Here is a 20,776-nt window from a genome sequence, read left to right on the forward strand (position 1 = left end):
CTATGTTTTTCAGGTGCTTCTCCGTGTACGGACCCTAACTTTAATATTTCAATTACGAATGCAGGACAATACAACCGTGAGGCTTGAATTTGACAACATATGTTTAAACATTAAGTTTGTTATATCTTACAAACATATTGTTATTTCATTATTTTGTAAAAATAAAGGTGCAGATCTTTGCCAAACAATTTTGAAATTGAAAAAACAAAAGAAATCTTTATCAAAGACAAATAGAGGTTCAAAATCTCACTCGACAGAAAGAGGTAACAAGTGTCACATTGTTAGTTATACATATTTAAATGTTAACTCAAGTATTAATCTTAGTAAACAAAAAAAAAAAAAAAAATGTCATTATGAGTTTCTAAATTAACAGAACATGTCAATTACTTTCTAAAAATAACACGTTATTTCTTTGCACAGTGGAAAAAGAGTCATGGAACTTGGGTGAACCATCCTACAAGTGCATTCATTGTGGATCAGTCATGTGGTATGAAGAGCGAATTGTTAAGAACTAAGAGCCAGTGATCCCTTTGTTTTCATTATGTTGTATGGATGGCAAAGTTCAGTTGCCGTTATTGAAAGAACCGCCAGAACCATTAAAAGGTTTATTGGATGTGTCCAGTGGTAACAAAGAGATCAGTTTCAGGAGTAAAATAAGAATGTACAATTCATTGTTCTCATTTACATCAATGGGAGGGCATGTTGACCAAGAGATTAACCAAAGGGGTGGTCCATATGTTTTCAAACTCTGAGGACATAATTACCACCGAATAGGATTGTTACTTCCACTTGAAGGAAGGAAACCTCAGTTTGTGCAGCTTTATATTTATGACATAGAGTATGAAACCAATCATAGATTAAATTCTGTATGAGGTAATACAACCGATGCTACTGTTGACAGGGAATTAGTACAAGAATTGCAATTGATGTTTGATGAGAACAATGAATTGGTTAAAAGTTTTTGTTCTGTCAAGGACCATATCCTTTGGAATGGTATTAGAGATGTGCATATGTGGTTAAAAATGAAAAGGGAAAAGGATGAAAGACAATACAATTTGCCAATTTCATATGAAATTGCAGGTTTAATTGTCGGTGATATTGGAATTTCAGAAACTGGAAAAGATTTTATTGTTCATCATTTGAAAAAGGGTCTTCAAAGAATTTCTGACTTGCATCGAAGCTTTATGGCATTAAGTTATCCAATATTATTTATATATGGAGAAGATGGATACAGAATCGACATTAACCATAAAGACTTTCTTCACAAAAAGTCTTCAAAGAGAAACATGCTAAGCATGAGAGAATATTATGCATTTCGATTGTAGTATAGATTATGTGAAGGGCATACTCGTTTGAAATCAGGTAGATTATTGCAGCAATACATTGTGGATGCATATATGGCTGTTGAAGAGGAAAGATTTCGTTGGATTAGAAACAATCAGAAAAAATTGAGGAATGATTTGTACAGTGGGTTGATGGATGCCATTTCAAAGGATGATGTTAATGCACAGTAGCTAGGGAAATCTATGTTGCTCCCTTCGTCTCACACTGGCAATCCTTGATATTGTGTTTAGAATATCAAGGTGCAATGGCGATTTGCAGATGTTATGGGTATCCAGATATTTTTTTGATGTTCACCTGTAATCCCAAGTGGTCGGAGATACAATATCTCCAGAATTGTATTGGACAATGTGATCAAGAAAGTAGAATAACTGCAGTTTGCAGAGTTTTTGAGATCAAATTGCTTGAGCTAATGCGAGATATAAAAAAAGGTGAATATTTTGGTGAAATAGTGGCAAGTAAGTATTCCAACGAATAATATTTCTACTTTTTTTTACAAAATGTAGTACATTGATAATTTATGATATGAAATTATGTTATACCAACTATTGCTGAACACGTTATAATTGTTTCTATCAGTTATCTACACTATTGAGTTCCAAAAGAGAGGCCTCCCACATGCTCATATATTGGTTTTTCTACATTCCCAATATAAGAATCCTTTGGTATCCAAAATAGATGAAATAGTTTCTGCTGAAATTCCAAATAAGGAAACTAATGGTGTTGCCTTTGCAGCTATGGAGAATCACATGATCCACGGTTCGTGCGGTGATGTTAACAAGAATTCACCATGTATGGAGAAAGGAAGATGTAAAAAAAAAAATTCGAAGAAATTTGTCACTGAAACATCTGTGGATGACAACGGATACCCACTGTATAGAAGACAGAATAATGAAGCATTTGTTGAGAAAAAGGGTACTAAACTGGATAACCGTTTTGTTGTTTCTTATAATAGGAATCTTTTGGTTAAGTTTGATGCTCACATAAATATTGAGATATGTAATCAACATAGAGAAATCAAGTATCTATTCAAGTATGTCAACAAAGGGCTAGATAGAACGAGAGTTTCTATGGAAATTGAAAACAATGGTCAACAGAACAATCAATGCGAGATTTTATAGGACAAAGACGAAATAAAGGCATATCTGGACTACAGGTATGTACAAAATACGTCAAATATAATGTTTTTATATTGTTCATTGATATTTGTTATAAATACGATATTAAGTAATTCAATCAAAAACATTATAGATATATCTCTTCTATGGAAGCTTGCTGGAGGATATTTAAGTTTGACATGTATTACAGAGAACCAGCTATTGAAAGATTGTCATTGCATTAAGAGAACGAACAAACAGTTGTTTTCGATCCAAGTAAGTGTTTGGTTCAACTTTTGGAAAGCAAGGTTGTTACGCAAACGAAATTGACTGAATGGATGAAATGTAATCAACGATACCATTCTGCAAGATCTTTGACTTATCCTGATTTTCTGAGTAAATGGGTTTGGAAGGATACAGAAAGACAATGGTCCCCATGACAAAAATCAAGGTGTATTGGCAGGGTGTGTTTTGCATTTCTATGTAGTGTTGAGAAATATTATTTACGAATGCTTCTGAACTTAGTAAGAGGAGCAACATCATTTGAAGATATTCAAACTGTCAATGGAGAAATATTCCATAAATTCAAAGATGCATGTTATGCATTAGGATTGCTCGATGATGATAAAGAGTGGAATGATTGCCTAGATGAAGTATCAATGTGGGCTACCAGAAAACAGTTAAGACAACTCTTTGTAACTATTATTGTATCTAATGAAGTGGTTAGTCCAAGAGACTTGTGGAGAACAAATGCAGAACGCATATCTGAAGACATTCCCTACATTCTTAAATAGAAAATGCGGATGACAGAATTGAGATGCACTGAGGAACATATTCACAATTATGCATTGTTCGAGATTGATGAGCTCATGAAAAAGGGAGGAAAATCCTTGGTCGATTTCCTTAGAATGCCAATTCCAAACTGTTCCGTTTTTTAGAGTTCACAGAATAGATTAATTGCTAAAGAATTAGATTATGATATCAACAACACGAAAATAGTGCACAATGATTTATACAAGGGTCTCAACAATGCCCAGAGACGTGTATATGATTCGATCCTTGATTCTGTCAACAACCAAAGTGGAAGACCATTTTTTGTTTATGAACATGGTGGAACAGGCAAAACCTTCCTATGGTCAACGATCATGGCCAAATTAAGATCTGAGGGTAAAATTGTATTGGTCGTAGCTACATCAGGAATTGCTGCTATCCAGTGGAAGAACAACACATTCACGTTTTCGAATTCCTTTAGGTATCATTGAGGAAAGTACATGCGATATAAAAAATGGGACATAATTGGAAAAACTACTTGTGTAAACAGCTTTGATCATTTGGGATGAAGCACCCATGGCAAACAGGTACCGCTTTGAAGCTCTTGACAGAACTTTGAAAGATATTTTGTCTAAAAAAGATCAATCAAATGCAAATAGAATATTTGGAGGCTCACTGTTGCCCTGGGTGGTGATTTCAGACAGATTCTACCAGTTATACCAAAAGGGAAAAAACATGACATAATACAAACCTGTTTATCGTCATCTTCCCTTTGGAAACATGTAATAGTGTTGACACTTATAGAGAACATGAGGTTGAAGACAAACTTGGTGAACCCAACAGAATTAGATAACTTGAAGGCTTTTGACAAATGTTTACTTAATATTGGAGAAGGAAGGGACGTTGTAGAAGATGAAAGTTACATCCAAATACTTGAAGACTTGAAAAATGATCAACATGCTGTTTTTCCAGATTTATCCGCTCAGATAAATAATATTGATTATATGAGAGAGAAAGCAATATTGACACCCAAAAAATGAGACGGTACCTAGATTGAATGACTATATCACCCAGAGTCTACCAGTAGATGGAAAGACGTATTTCAACTTGGACAACACTTGCAAAGTAGCAGGTATCTCAAACAATGATGACATTCTCTACCCCACCGAATTTCTTAATTCTCTGATGTGCTTTGACATGCCCAAACATGAATTGCATCTGAAAATTGCCATTCCAATTATGTTGCTATGTAATTTGGATTAATCTGATGGTTTTTGCAATGGAACTAGATTGATCATAACCCATTTAGGAAAGTGGTCCATACAAGCAACGATTATCACTGGGTCAAACATTGGGGATATTGTCACAATTCCCATAATAATAATGTCAAATGCAGATATTAAGTGGCCTTTCAGGTTGAAGAGAAGACAGTTACCTGTGACAGTTGGCTTATGTATGACAATAAACAAAAGCCAGGGTCAATCACTCAAAACAGTAGGATTGTATATGAACCATCAAGTCTTTACACATGGTCAATTGTACGTCACACTATCAAGAGTAACTTTAAGACAAGGTATCAAGATTCTGCTAGCCCTGCAAGAAGATAAATTGGTGGAGACGTTGACAGATATTGTTTTCAAAGAAGTCTTTAACTGTAAGGATTAATATGTTCTATATTATATGAATCATTGTTTATAATAGAAAGGATTGATACATGGTATATAATATAAGACATTGTTTATGAGAGATTGATGTGAAAAATTAAACATCTTTATATGAATATGAAAGGTCACATTAAATGTTTAAATAAATACAGTAATATAACTTACTTGATACAATGATATTTATATGTTTTATATTATTATTGTCAGATACGATGAACACTACATTGAATGTATTATCTGTTATAAATACATATTTTTTACACATGCAACTGATCTATAAACTATCGCGTAACAAGTTTCATCAAGATATTTAACATTAATATTACAATTAAAAGTTTAAATATTTACAGAAATAACATTACATAAACTAGAGATTTTGTTTTGCATGCAGAAAAATTTGCATCAGCTGAATACATCCATGTCCATGATAATAACACGATTATAAACACTTGTGCGAAATTTTGACAGAATACGGTGGAAATGCTTAACAAACAGTTTAAATATTTGCAGAAGTGCCATTAAGTGGACCAGAGAAAGTTACAACAACATTGCAATCAATATAATCAAAATTAGATGGCATCTCCTCATTTTTCAACAGATTTGTCTCTAAAAAACTAGAATCTTCATTTGGGAATCTGTCCTTAAATTCTTTGACACAAGCTTTTCTGGTGGTCAAAAACATATCTGACACCAAATCATAAGCCTCTTCTTTATCTTTCTCAGCTTGTGCAATTAAAGATTTAATCTTATTATTTTCTTCAGACGATTCATAACTTTTCTTTTTTAAAGACTTCCTTTTGCTACCGCTCATTTGCAAAAGACTCTTCAACATTTCTAAATGATTCTTCACAGTGTTTCAATTCGGTTTTGACCTTTTCAAACGTATCCTCTGATATTTTCAACTGTTCTTTCAATCTGTGAACCTCGACAATCACATCTTCATTTTGTTTTGTCAAATCTGCAACCACATCTTCTGAAACAAGCTAGTGTTTTCTGATTTATAAGAAACCTTCATAAGCCTATTTTAAAAACAATGAAACCACCTTAACATTATCATGCCATAAGTATATATTCACATGATACAGTGAAAAAACATTACTTATTTCCCTAGATCGAAAGTTTTGCTGTCTAGATCTTCTTTTCAAAGATTTTTCTAGTTTTGTTCAGAGTTCATATTTGGACCCTGTTGCTGACAATTTTTCTGTCGTTTCACCAATTGAGGTAGTGGAATTTTTTTGACTGATTATCTTCTTCTTCAGTCAGTTTAACATGGCAGGAACCAGAATTAGGTTTCACAATATTGGAGATTGATGCAGGTAAAACAGAATTCTGTACAAGCATTAAAAATTTTGTCTTGGAATCACTGCTTGATCCTGCTCTTTACAGTACTTCAGAATCAAGTCTTTGAATAAATTTCATCAAGTTTTTTGGAGCCATTACTACAATCAAAACAAATGACAATATTACAATATATACTAAACACAACAAGATAACATACCACCGACATTTCATAACATGGATTCATAAAACAATAACAATATTACAATATATACTAAACACAATAAGATAATAAACATAATCGTAATGAGAAAAACACCAACTTTAATAGTAGATTTACTAATGAGATAATCTGCAACACGACTACTAGAACAACAGATAAACAACCCAAGCAGAACAAACAAAATCCTAATAAAAAAACATACCCATTTCAGCAGTAAAAAGACCGACAGAATAATTTGCAACATAACTGCCAAAGAAACAAATAAACAACTTGAATAAAATAAATTATCAGCACAACTGTCTAAGAACAACTTCTTATAACAATAATAACGAATCTCGGAACTATGTAAGAATAACATGCACTTTAATCAAAGTTAAAATCAATGACAAATTAATTAGACCAATGTAAAATAAAAAAATGACATTGTCACTGTAATTAAAGAAAATGTACTTACTTATCTCAGTTTCAGTCAACGATAAAACACGGATGTAGAAAATGTGACAAACAAATTGGGACAAATCCTCTTAATGCTAAAACTGACAGAGAAAACCCTAAATCCCAAAATTTACTTCAAGTAATTAAATATCAACAACATTTTAAATGACAACGTTTTTCATTACTTGTGAATTTTACAAAGCCAAAACGACAGCATACTGTAAAACTTTAATATTACCATTTCAGCCGAGTAATATCAGTGCGACTTAATATAAAACTATAAAGGAAGGAAAATGAAATATTCCTTCAAAATCTCACAATACAAATGAATTTGACACTAACGTTTACAAAACCAATAGAATTTCAAATTCAATAACATAAGCAATAACAATTCCCTAGAACAAATAACATGAATCGCAAACAGTATTTCAATTTAAGGTGAAAAAAATGTAGATATATAAATATAATAAATTAAAAATAGAGAAATCCTTGTAATTTTATTCTAACAACGTAAATGACAAATAAAACACCTGATTGTGTATTGGTCAACAGCAGAAGATCAACTTAAAGCAACAGGAAGTGAAATTTGACCATGTGAACAAAATCATGCAAACAGTTGATGCTTTTCTAATGGGAGAAGATCATCACGCAAGTATTACAATGTTGACGAGCTAAGACAAAAGCGTTAGGAGGATGACAACCTAAAACCCAAAGGACCAATTCTATATATGCCTATTCAAGAACATATAATGTACATTTTATATACAAGCAAAACAACATGTAAAGAAGAAGTACATACGCTATAGTTTTTGACCAATAAATTACAGTCTCTAAACTATTCTAATCACAGAGCAAGAGACTTCATCTCATCCATTTTCCATAGACCTGCCTCATACTTGTACCACCTCAGAAAGCCTTCATCACTTCAGGTACACTGGCACATGTTGCACGAGGACTCAGTACATGTTAAGAACTCACGTAATCGAGCAGCCTTCTGCAAGATAATTTTATCTAACTTTTTAATAATTTTTTCAAGCAATGGTGGAGGATTTCCAGGTTTGGTACATTATCCAGTATAAGCAATAGGGCATCCTTAACTATCATTGAACATCTCAAGCTCAAAACCTTCAAATTTGGAAGAAATCTAGCTATCGTAAAAGCAAAGAGAATGTCAAAATGACCCATGACCTTCAGTTCACTAAAGTTCTTGCAATTTAGGGCTATTTCCTCTATAAGATAAGGGGAATTTGCTATACTAAGCATTTCTAGAGACTCGAGACATCTCTATCTACGAATGGCCTTGCAGATTACGTCCTTTTTTATTGTGTTCTAGGCTACATAACAAGCCGCCTCGACCGCGAACATCTGCAGACAACAATATATGGTAGATTACTTCCCAGTTCATTGTGCAAAAAAAAGAAAAAAATTGAAGATGATGATCACTGGTACCAAAGACAATTGAAAAAATTCGGTCAATAAATAGCGAGAATAAAAAAAATCACCTTTCAACAAGGTTTTAAACAGAAACATAAAAAAAATTACCTTTTAGCAATATAAATAAATTGTTCGTCCCCTACATACAAATTGAAGTAAAGAATCAAGATTCATGAATACCTATGTGGTTGTTCACCATGAATACCCATGCGGATTGTTCACCATGTGACACATTTTAGAAGATCTAGAATTGCTCAATTTTGACACATTGGACAATCAAATTGCTCTATCTTGACACGTTGGGTTGATATTTATTCCATCATCTATAATAATAATAATAATAATAATAATAATCAGGTGCATTGCATTGGCATACCAAAGATGTGGATTAATAACAAGTATACAAGTGCATTGGATTGTTATCACTTATTGCATTGTATTGACATTGGAAAACTCTCTTCATATTGAATTCGTATTTAATTCTGTTGGTATTCGGAAAGTCTAAATAAGGGGTTATAAAAGGAGCGCGTGTTCAGTTGTGGATCATCGCAATTTGTTGATTGGTGTCCACAACGTCTGGTCTTTTGTTAATTGTTACATTGAATGATTGTTTTTGTTCGGTCAATTTATTTGAATGATTAATTGCATTTCTTTCGAATAATCGGTCTGTTAATTTTAATATGAACATTAATTAACTTTTGTTGTTTCCATTTCTAGGTACCAATTTTTATACGAATGGATTATTATTCGTTAACGATGTTGACATGAAGATCGATTACATTTTATTGTGTTTGTTTTCAAGGGAATGTGGATATGCGTTTGTTATTTCCTTAATTTGTTCATTTCATAATTTCTTTAGTCATACAGAAAACGGTACTTCAACTTCCAATAATTGAAACTGATTATGCCGAATCACTTGTGTGTTTTGTTCTTAATAGTTTTCTATTATAGTTTTCTTAAATTTTGTTAATTGTTAATTTCTTGATCCTACAGGTAATGATATTATGATTACCAACTCTTGAAACAATTATTTACACTTTTGTTGTTGTTGTTGTTGTGGATCTTCTGTTTGGAAAACACTTTTTTTTTTTTTTAATTATTGTGCATCTTGTGTTTGAAAACCATTATTTACCTTACAAATTATAGATGCAAATCTCTAAATGAACAAACAAACAAAAAGGAAGTCTTACATAGAAGAAACATCTTCAAACAATGATACAAACTACCAGCAATAACAACAGTATGTCTTTCCATTTTGAAGATCCTTGCAGAAACAGATAATAAACATGCTTCGCTACTATTTGAAACACATTTGTTCTTTGCGGAACATGATAGAAATAGAGGATTACAACTACTCATTGCAGCTTGCAAACAAGATGACCAGCAAGCAGTGTATCAACTCCCCGTTGCTCTAATCACTATGCACGACAATAGAGGTATAAAAATTATATGACCTATTAATTCCGCATGTTTTCTTTAAGCATCAACAACATTTTAAACAATGATGTTTTTCATCATTTACGAATTTTACAAAGGTAAAACGACAGCACACAGTAAAACTTTAATATTACCACTTCAACCAAACAATTAATTATAACTTATCATTAAACTATAAAAGAAGCGAGACTCAAAGATTCCTTCAAAATCTCACTATCAAATACTAAACCAGACAATAAAAATGAATTTCACAATAACAATTACAAAATAAATAACATGAATTGAAATATATAAAATACTCAATTGCATATTAGTCTGAAACTACTTCATTTTGAAATAACATTAATGAACAACGAAAGATAAATTTGAAACAAAAGAAAGTAAAATTTTAACATATGTACATAATTATGCAGATAGATAATACTATAGGAAAAGATCATCGTGCAAGTTTGATAGTGTTGACACCCTAAAACAAAAGCCTTAAGAAGATGACAACCTAAAACACAACAGACCAATTCTATATATGCTTATTCAACAACATATTATCTATATATTACATACAAGCAAAACAAAATATTAAAATTACAGTCTCTACAGTGTCCTAATCAAAGAGCAACCTCGCCTCATCCATTTTCCATAGACCTTCCTCATACTTGTACCACCTTATAAAGCCTTCATCACTTCGAGTACGCTGGCACATGATGCACGAGTGCTCAATACATGTTAAGAACTCACGTAATCGAGCAGCCTTTTCCAAGATAATTTTATCTGGCTTCTTAATAATTTTTTCGGGCATCACTGGAGAAAGAAGTGGACCTTCTATAAGAAGACTATGCGATATGTTGAGGACTTCCAGATTTGGTAGGTCATCCAATATAAGCACTAGGGCATCCTTAACTATCGTTGAACATCTTAAGCTCAAAACCTTCAAATTTGGAAGAAATTTGACTATCGTAGAAGCAAAGATAACATCAAAAGGACCCATGATCTTCAGTTCATTGAAGTTCTTGCAATTTATGGCTATTTCCTCTATAAGATAAGGCGGATTTACTATACTAGGCATTGTCAGGGATTCAAGAGATCTCCATGTACAAATGGCCTTGCAAATTACATCCTTCTTTATTCTATTCCAAGCTAGCATAACGAGATGCCTCAGATGGGGACACTTGCAGACAACAATATATTGCGTTACTTCCCAATTCACTATACCAAAAAGAAAATTAAAGGTGATGATCACTGGTACCAAAAGGCAATGCCAAAGACTCAATCAATAAATAATGAAAATAAAAAAACAAAATTACCTTTCAACAAGGTTTTAAATAGAAACATAAAAAAATTACCTTTCAGCAATATAAGTAAATTGTTTGTCCCCCGCATACAAATTGAAGTGAAAAATCAAGGTTCTTATCTGTCCCCGACTAAGACTCAATGAAATTTTCAACAAACGAGTCAATGCCTTATCATAACATTCATCCATGTAATCATATGGCTCTAACAGGATTTTGATAAAATTTGATCTCAACATTGACAAATCAAGAGTTTTCCAAAGCAAAGGATCACAGTAAGCTGAACGCCATGAATTACAAACATGAGCAATGCCTGAAGTCAACTGCAAAACATCAAAACACAGAAAGATTTTCACCGATAAATCAATGTCCAGATCCTCCCATCTTCTTACAGCAGATGCACCCTCTTTCATTTGAGCAGTTGCCTAATGATCTCATAGAACTTTCGGAGAATCAGACACCTGCATAAGATATGCACATAATTCATGCACGATGCATAAAATATCATCCAATACATTAACTTATATGAATTTAAAAAGATTCGTATTAATCAAATGTATCAAATACTTAATATACCTATGTAGAGATATAGATGAATGCAAACTGTTTACGCTTAAGATAAATTAATATTTAACATTAAATGATTATGAGCAAAAAATTTTATATTCTTTGAATAAAATAATCAATTTTTCTCGATAAAATAAAAAATGAAAGAACGATATCTGATATATATAACAAAATCCAATTATTAATGCTCAAAAAAATAAAAATACCATCATTAATTTAGAAGAATGCTAAAAACAAGTTTAAAAAATAACAATGCTAATTCCCATTAGTAATTAACTCGATAATATCTACCAAATCCAAACATATAGAAAACTATTCACTGTCCAATAGCTACACAAAAATTATATAAACCACTAACACCATAACAACTCTATAATTTCAATATACTTACACCGAAAAAAACATCACTAGAACAACATGATTCCTTACAAAAGAACAAAAACACAACCCACAAACCTGTTACAATTACCATCACAAATATTGCAACGAATCATTGCAAAAGAAATTTAGAATAACAACACCACTCTTCAAGCAATATGATTAACGTAAGTTTTACTAATATCATCATGTTTTGTTAATCTGTTAATTTCATTGTTTTGTTAGTCATATAGAAAACCGTATGTCGACTCCCAACAATTGAAACAGATTATGCCAAATCACTTGTGTCTTTAGTTGTTAACAGCTTTCTAATATATAAAAACCAAAACACATGTTAGAATGGATATTTAACCGAACCATATTTTTCACACTTTTTTATTGTTAACTTCTTCATCATACAAGTAATGATATTATGATTACCAACAGTTTGAAACCATTATTTACACCTTTTTTTTTTTTTTTTTTTTTTTTTTTTTTGTGGATCTTGTATTGGAAAACACTTTTTTTTTTTTTTTAATTGTGGATCTATGTTTGAAAACCATTATTAACTTACTTACAATTTACTGGTGCAAGTCTTACACCAATAGTCAAAAGTAAAGCAAGTCTTACATAGAATAAACATCTTCAAACAACGACACAAACTACCAGCAATAACCACTGCAAAGCTTTCAATTCTGAAGATCCTTGCAAAAGCAGAAAATAACATGCTTCACTACTACTTGGAATGCATTTGTTCTTCGTAGAACATGATAGGAATAGAGGATTACAACTACTTATTGTATCTTGCAAACAAGATAACCAACAAGCAATGTATCAGACCTCCATTGCTCTAATCACTATGCACAACAGTAGAGGTGTAAAAATTCTAATGAAATTAGTGAAAGTAACCAATCAATTACACAAAATTAAAAATTACAGGGAAGTGTTCAAGTCCATAACTCCAACTGCAACAATTCTCATTAAAAGGAGAATATTTCAGATTTGCGACAAAGAGAATCAAAATCGTATACATTGGACCAAATCAACGTCACCAGAAAATATCACATGTCCAATATGTAACGTAGATTATCAAATAGTATGTATGAAATATAATTTTTAGTGAGCTCTTTATGTTATTTATTACACATATAAAAATATCTCAATAAAAATGTTGTTCTCTATATTCAATTTTATCATTGGATTGTCTACACATGCTTGACAAACATCAATCTAAATATATTATAATGTAAATTAACAAAATCTATAAATAAACATTCCTATTGTACATCGAAAAAAACTTCGATTCTATTATGAACCAATTTAAATCCATGCTAAATGATAACATTCATTTGAAGCACAACCGGTGAACCATTATTCACTGTACAAACGATATATTATAATATCATCATTACATTTCTGACTTGAATATTTAACAAAATAATTATTATGTTTGTTACCGTTTTGTATCCTTTTATACAAGAACTTATTAACGTTTCTTCGATCAAAGTGTTTCTTATTCCTAGACATTTATTTGTTTTCCCAAAGAACCTTGGGTATTCTCAAAACTAGATTCAGATAACAATACTAACTCCTATTAATAATAAACATCAATCTATATATATTATAATCTTCCTATTATACAAGAACTTATTAACGTTTCTTCGATCAACGTGTTTTCTTATTTCTAAACATATATTTGTTTTCCCAAAGAACCTTTGGTATTCTCAAAACCAGATTCAGATAACAATACTAACTCCTATTAATATAAACATCAATCTAAATATATTATAATCTTAATTTAAAAAAACTAGAAATAACCATTTCTATTACACGTTTAAAAAAACTTGTGTACCATTATTGATCAAACAAGATCAAAATCGAACTATATGCATGTTTCATAACCATATTACTGAACCACAATTAAAAAATTAATAAATATATTGTGACATCGTCATATCATCTCTAACTTAGATCAAATTGTTTGTTTATCATAATAACTCAACATCTTGTCGAACCATTATTAACTACCTAACAAATATGCTGCACACTTAACAAAATATTTATTACGGCTTTCTTTAATATTGTACGGATAGTCTACTAACGTTTCGTCTTACCTTATCCAAATAATTATTAACACTTTTTCGATCGACACTTTATTTAGTACCAATTATCTGCTCATATTCCACCTTTTCGTATCCTATTCTCCTATAAATATTGCCTTTACATCAATCACCCATTTGACTTTCTTCAGATACTATACACTTTAACTGTTCATTTCTTCTCCAAAACTTAATTCGAAAATGGCTGACAAAACATCACAACCAAAAGCATCTGCAACGAATTCCAGCAACGACCTCAACAACAGTAGTTCTCCATCGAAACAACCAGAAGGTATAAATATTGCAAATCTTTTGTATCCTATATTACAAAATTGCAAACAAAACGATGATACATATTTATAAAATTTGATTGTATATTGTTTCTGCAATTGTTTTAGACATTTTTCAGGGAATGCTGAAATTGAGAGAGATTTTCAAAAAAGTTGAGAACAATCTAGATGATCTACATATTGCATGAGACAAATTCAGAGAAGTCATTGAATAGATATTACAAATCATGAAATCTGCCATGGATATTATTTATAACCTAAACAAAAGAGAGTATGCATATGCATTAGAGGAACTGAATAACTATAAGAAAAATAGGAAATAAAGACTATGTTGTCCAAACCCACTTCACAGTACAAAAAAGCAATGTACTTATTTCTTTTATAATAAAAGTTTTATTCTCTATACTCAATTTTATCTTGATTTTAGTGTACTCATTAATTGATTGAAAATTGTGCTCCACGATAACACCTTATTTTTTATTTAATTCTTCCATTTTCACACATTGGATGAGTACTAATAATAATTATATAAGTACATTAGATAGATAAATCATCTTGACTACAAAGAATCCTATACTGTGAGAAAAAAATTTACCAGTCAATGTCAAACGTGAAAATGAACTCAATATAAATTTTAAATTCAAATAATTAATCTTCATAATATTAACTGATGTTAATAAGTATAAAGATACAATTATTAATTTTATGTTAACACAACTTTGTACATATATACAAGTTATTTTTACTCTAAAACTTGTATAATCTAAGACGTTAAGATAAATCATTTTTTTTTTTTATCAACCAAATTAAATTTGATTGTGTTATGTGATAACACCACACTAAACCCTAAACCATTATTCACAATCTAGGCAATATATGATAATATCATCATGACATTTCTTACTTGAATACTTAACAAAGTTTTTATTAAGTTTACTGCTGTTTCATATCCTCTTATCCAAAAAGTTATTAAAATTTTTTCAATCAATATGTTTACTTATTACTAGACATTTATTGGTTTTCCCAAAGCACCTTTTGTATTCTCATGAAACAAATAAATACTTTTAAATTTTAAATAAATAATTAACATAACATTAAAGTGATACGAATTTAAATCACTCATTCAAGTTGAGAAGACTACCTAAATATTATATGCTCTAATCGTACAATTGATGTTATTTTTCCAATTTATTCTTCTCATCTTTTCTATTAAACTCATGCCGATTAGGTCTATCTATTTCTTTTGTATTCCTAATTAAACAGAACACATTTATCAATAACATCAATACCCTTCTCATTATAATTTTTGATGATATCTCATGTTGTACCGTGTGCGTACTAATCAAATATCTAAAATATTTAATATACCTATATAGAAATTAACATGAATGCAAACCGTTTACATTTAAATACAAAGCATTATTTTACAAAACTATTAAAAAACAGATTTGGATAAGAATGCTGACTTCTATTAATAACAAACAAAAAATTATCTAAGCAGTTAAAATACCAAAAAAAGGAAAAAAAAACTATTTGCTACCTACACGCGAACCATATAAACCACATATACCATATCAACAACATAATTTCCATATGCTTGCATCCAAAACCCACCACCAATACATCATGATTCCTTTCAAATTAACAAAGAAACAACCCACAGGTCTGTTACAATTACGTCAGAAGTTCTACAACAAATCATTGTAGAAGTAACCGACAAAGATCACACCACTTTACAAGCAATACGGTTAACATAAGTTTTACTAAAACCATTGTATTTCATTAATCTATTGTTTTCATTGTTTTCTTACTCACACAGAAAATGATATTATACAAAACGGTTAAATATACAACTAATAACAATAAGATAATACTTTGGTCGGCAACAATCTTATAACAATAATGATTAACCATAGAAATGACTCTGCCGAACGATCTGCACCTTTAGTTGTTAATAGTTTTCTAATAAACAAAAAACAAAATGCATTTTAGGATCCATATTTAAGTGAGTCATATTCAGTACACTTATTTATTCTTAACTGCTTAATTATAAAGTAATGGTATTATCATTCCCAACTGTGAATTTTTTTTTTTTTTAAACTATTATGAATCTTGTGCTTCAAAACCATTACTTACCGTACAATTTACAGGTGCAAATATCTGAACAAACAGCAAACATAAAACAAATATTACAAAGAATGGACATTTCAAAACAATAACACAAACTGCCAACAATAACAACAGCGAGACTTTCAATTCTGAAGACACTTGCAGAAGCAAAAAATAAACAAGCTTTGCTACTGTTGGGAACACATTTGTTCTTCATTGAACATGATACATATATGGGATTGAAACTGCTAATTGCCGTTTGCCAAAAATATAACATGCAAGAAATGTATCACACTATTGTTGATCTGCCTACTGTACATGACAACAGAGGTATACAAATTCTGATGAAATTAGTAAAACTACCTAATCATTTCTACAAACTAGAATATTGCAGGAAACATTTCAAGTCCTTGACTTCGACTGCAACAATTCTCATTAAGAGACGAATATTTGGGACTTGCAACAAGGATAATCAAAATCGTATACATTGGGACAGATCAACGTCACCAAAAAATATCACATGTCATAGATGTAACGTGGATTACCAAATAGTCTGTATGAAATTTAATTTTTAGTAACTTTCGTATGTAATTTCTTGCACATGTACAAATTTCAAATACTTTTTAGTTTAATTTGAAAATAAAAGTTAAAACTCATTCGATTATCAACGATTGATCCAAATATTTAATAACTTATAAAGAGAAATTCATCGCAAGATTACAATAATTAGTAACACGTAAACAATATTTAATAAAAATATTAAATACCAATGATTATACAATTTCAAATAATAAAAAATGTTCGACAAACAACAATCTAAATACTATTCCTATAACATATAAAAATAAATTTCCATTCCATTATTCATTAGATTGAATTCTACACCGAACCACAACATATTTTGGAATCCCGCCTGCCAAACCATTGTTAACTATTTATTACGTTCTCCTTTAATGCACCACAAACAGTTTTGCTACAAGTTGTCAACACTTCTTTCAATCAACGTGTCTATCTGTTGTTAGATGTCTATTAATTTTCCCAAAGCAACTTTCATACTGAGTGATACATTACCCCAGATACTCTACTAACATTTCGTGTCACCTTATCCAAATTATTATTAACACTTTTTCGATTGACATATTTATTCATTACTAGACGTCTGTTCATATTCCACCTTTTTATATCCTGTACGCCTATAAATATTATTTTGATACTTGACAAAATATTTATTGTCCATCCTTTGAAAATGTATCAATAAGATTTTATTATTAGTAAATCACATTTTTGTTTATCATAATAACTCAACATCTTGCCGAACCATTATTAACTACCTAACTAATATACTACACACTTAACAAAATATTTATTATGATTTTCTTTAACATTGTAAAGATAGTCTACTAACGTTTCGTATTACCTTTTCAAAACAATTATTAACCCTTTTTTGATCGACACTTTTATTTATTACCAGATGTCTGTTCACATTCCACCTTTTCGTATCTTATTCTCCTATAAATAATGCTTTGACATCAATCACCAATTTAACTTTCTTCATATACTATACACTGTAATTGTTCATTTCTTCTCCAAAACTTAATTCGAAGATGGCTAACAAAACATCACAAAGAGAAGAATCTGCAGCGAATACCAACAACGACCTCAACAACAATAATTCTCCATCGAGGCAACCAGAAGGTATAAACGTTCCACATCTTTTGTATCCTAAATTACAAAATCGCAAACAAAACCATGATAAATATTTGCGGGAATATAAAAACCACTAATTTTTTTTTTTTTTTGATATGTCGAGAGTTCATCTGATAATTATATTTACACATTCATGTTACCGTTTCCATATATTTATAAAAATTGATTGAATATTGTTTCTGCAATTGGTTTAGACATTTTTTAGGGAATGCCGGAATTGAGAGAGATTTTCAAAAAAGTTGAGACCAATCTGGATGATCTACATACTACAAGAGACAAATTCGCAGAAGTCATTAACTAATTGTTACAAATCACGGAATCTATCATGGATGTTATTTATAACCTTAACAAAAGAGAGTATGAATATGCACTAGAGGAACTGAACAACTATAAGAAAAATATGAAATAAAGTCTATATTATCCAAACTCACTTCACAGTATAAAAAAGCGATGTATTTATGTCTTCTATAATAAAAGTATTATTCTCTATATTCAATTTTATCTTGATTTTGGTGTTGCTCATTAATTGATTCAAAATTGTTCTCCATCGTAACACGTTACTTTTGATTTGATTCTTCCACCTTTGCACATTGGATGAGTACTAACAATAATTATATAAGTACATTACATAGACATTCCAAAAATCTAATCATTTTCAAGAAAAATTTATAAAGATAAAAACAATCAATATCAAACCTGAAAATGAATTCAATATAAATTTTAAGTTCAAATAATTGATCTTCATAATATTAATTGATATTAATGATTATAAAGGTACAATTACTAATTTTATGTTAACACAATTATGTACATATACAAAAATTATATTTACTCTAAAATTTGTACATATATAGAAATTATTTTTACAACCTATTCTAAAAATATTAAATAAACATACCCGCGCAACGCACGGGCCCAATACATAGTTTCCTTAGTCAAACATAATGAAATATGATAAAAGAAACTAATACAAGAAAATTAGATATAACATATTATGTTACAACATTTCTCAAACAGGGGACAAATTTGGCAAAAGATGTTTAGACTCAATCAACATATTAGTTTAAACACAAAAACCTTAAGTGTCGACTAGATTGGGCCAACAACGAGGCTCTCGCGACAATGCTTATTGTTGACGAAACAATAAAAGAGATGACCAAAAAATGTAGGTAATAGGTGATACGATAATCGCCACCAAATAGTATCAAGATTAAGATATTGGATTGTGTGAAAAAACCCTCTGGGTTTTCAATAATTCATTCAAATAAATACTACCCTCCTCTTAAGGCTGATGCATCCTTTATATAGTTTCCCTGAAACCCTATACTAAAAATACAAAGAGAAAGAAAATTAAACAAGATTACAAAACAGTATAAAAAGTATAGAAACTTGCAAAAACACCCTTGAAAATATAAAAAAGTCCAAACACCCCTCAAAATGACTCTGAAAGACTAAAAAAAGTGATGACCCTCATTATAAATGAACTTTGTTTGTTTGACCTTTTTAGAAAAACCTATAAAAAATCATCACATTCTAACATTGTTGACACTATTGAGCACTTGCCATAGGTGACGACGGTGACAACTAATGGGAGAGAAAGGAGGGAGAAGGAGAAAAAAGGAGGAGAGAGGGAAAAAAGAAAAAGGGAGAGAGAAAGAGGTAGAGAGGTAGAGATATGGGGAACAAAGAGGTGAGAATTTTGTTTTTAGGGTTTATGGTTTTAGAAAGGCCATTTTTTCATTTAGTAGTTTAATGAAATTTTTGGTAAGGGTAGGGGCTTATTTAAGTGTTTCCGGAAACAGCTTTGCCGCTTAAGGGGCGTTTGGATCGGGGGTATATAAGATAACAGAGATAATCTTCGTTTATTTTGCAAGTAAAAAAATATTACGGGAATCTTTTTTTACAAATAGTGTTTACTGTTGATAATGTGGGGTAATTCGATGCCTTCCCCCACCCCTGTTATTAAAACATTAACGGGGTAATCTGATTTTTCTACCCATTTTGCTCTTAGTTAAAAACCATTTCGGACACAATTGTCTTCAAATGTCTACCAAATAACAATTATCCAACCCCCCTACATTTGAGAAATTAACTAAAACACCTTAGCCACAAAAAAGTTTAAAAGTTAACAAAATACCCCCAACCAGCCAAGAACACTGTGAGCCATGACTCACCATTGCCAGCCGCCAGCGTCAACCATCGTAATGGTGCAAGACTAGCTAGATCCCGTCGGTTGTGTGCTGGTAAGACCTTTTCCGGCCATGAATCATAAATCCATGGCCATAAACGGCCAGATCTAGTGTTTCTATGGCCGTTTCACCACCAAAGATATGACCTTTTCACGAAACGACCACATGTTTTGCCTTAAAATGGCCATAGATCTGGCCGTTTTCCAACCATGGATTACAAATCCATGGCCATTTCCGGCTTTGTCGATGCATGGCCGGCCATATATGGCCAGTTGTGCACCATTCTATCGACTATCGACGGCGGCCGATGGTGGTGGCTGGCCACCAGCAGTGGTTTGGTATGGATAGGGGTAATTTTGCTATAAATTAAAGTTTTATATGGTTGGGGTATTTTAGTAAAATTTCAAATATAGAGAGTTAAAATAAATAATAAAAAATACTATTATATTAATATTTAAAAAGGAGGGCAATTTAATAATCTATATAATATAC

General features: G+C 31.0%; 1 pseudogene; it reads right to left on the reverse strand.

Annotated features, from left to right (window-relative positions):
• Positions 1 to 7,653: 7,653 nt before the first annotated feature.
• LOC116129012 lies at positions 7,654 to 11,379 on the reverse strand (annotated as a pseudogene).
• Between the last annotated feature and the right edge of the window lie 9,397 nt (positions 11,380 to 20,776).

This window comes from Pistacia vera, unplaced genomic scaffold (genome assembly GCF_008641045.1).
Source record: "Pistacia vera cultivar Batoury unplaced genomic scaffold, PisVer_v2 Contig206, whole genome shotgun sequence".
In the NCBI taxonomy this organism is placed as follows: Eukaryota; Viridiplantae; Streptophyta; class Magnoliopsida; order Sapindales; family Anacardiaceae; genus Pistacia; species Pistacia vera.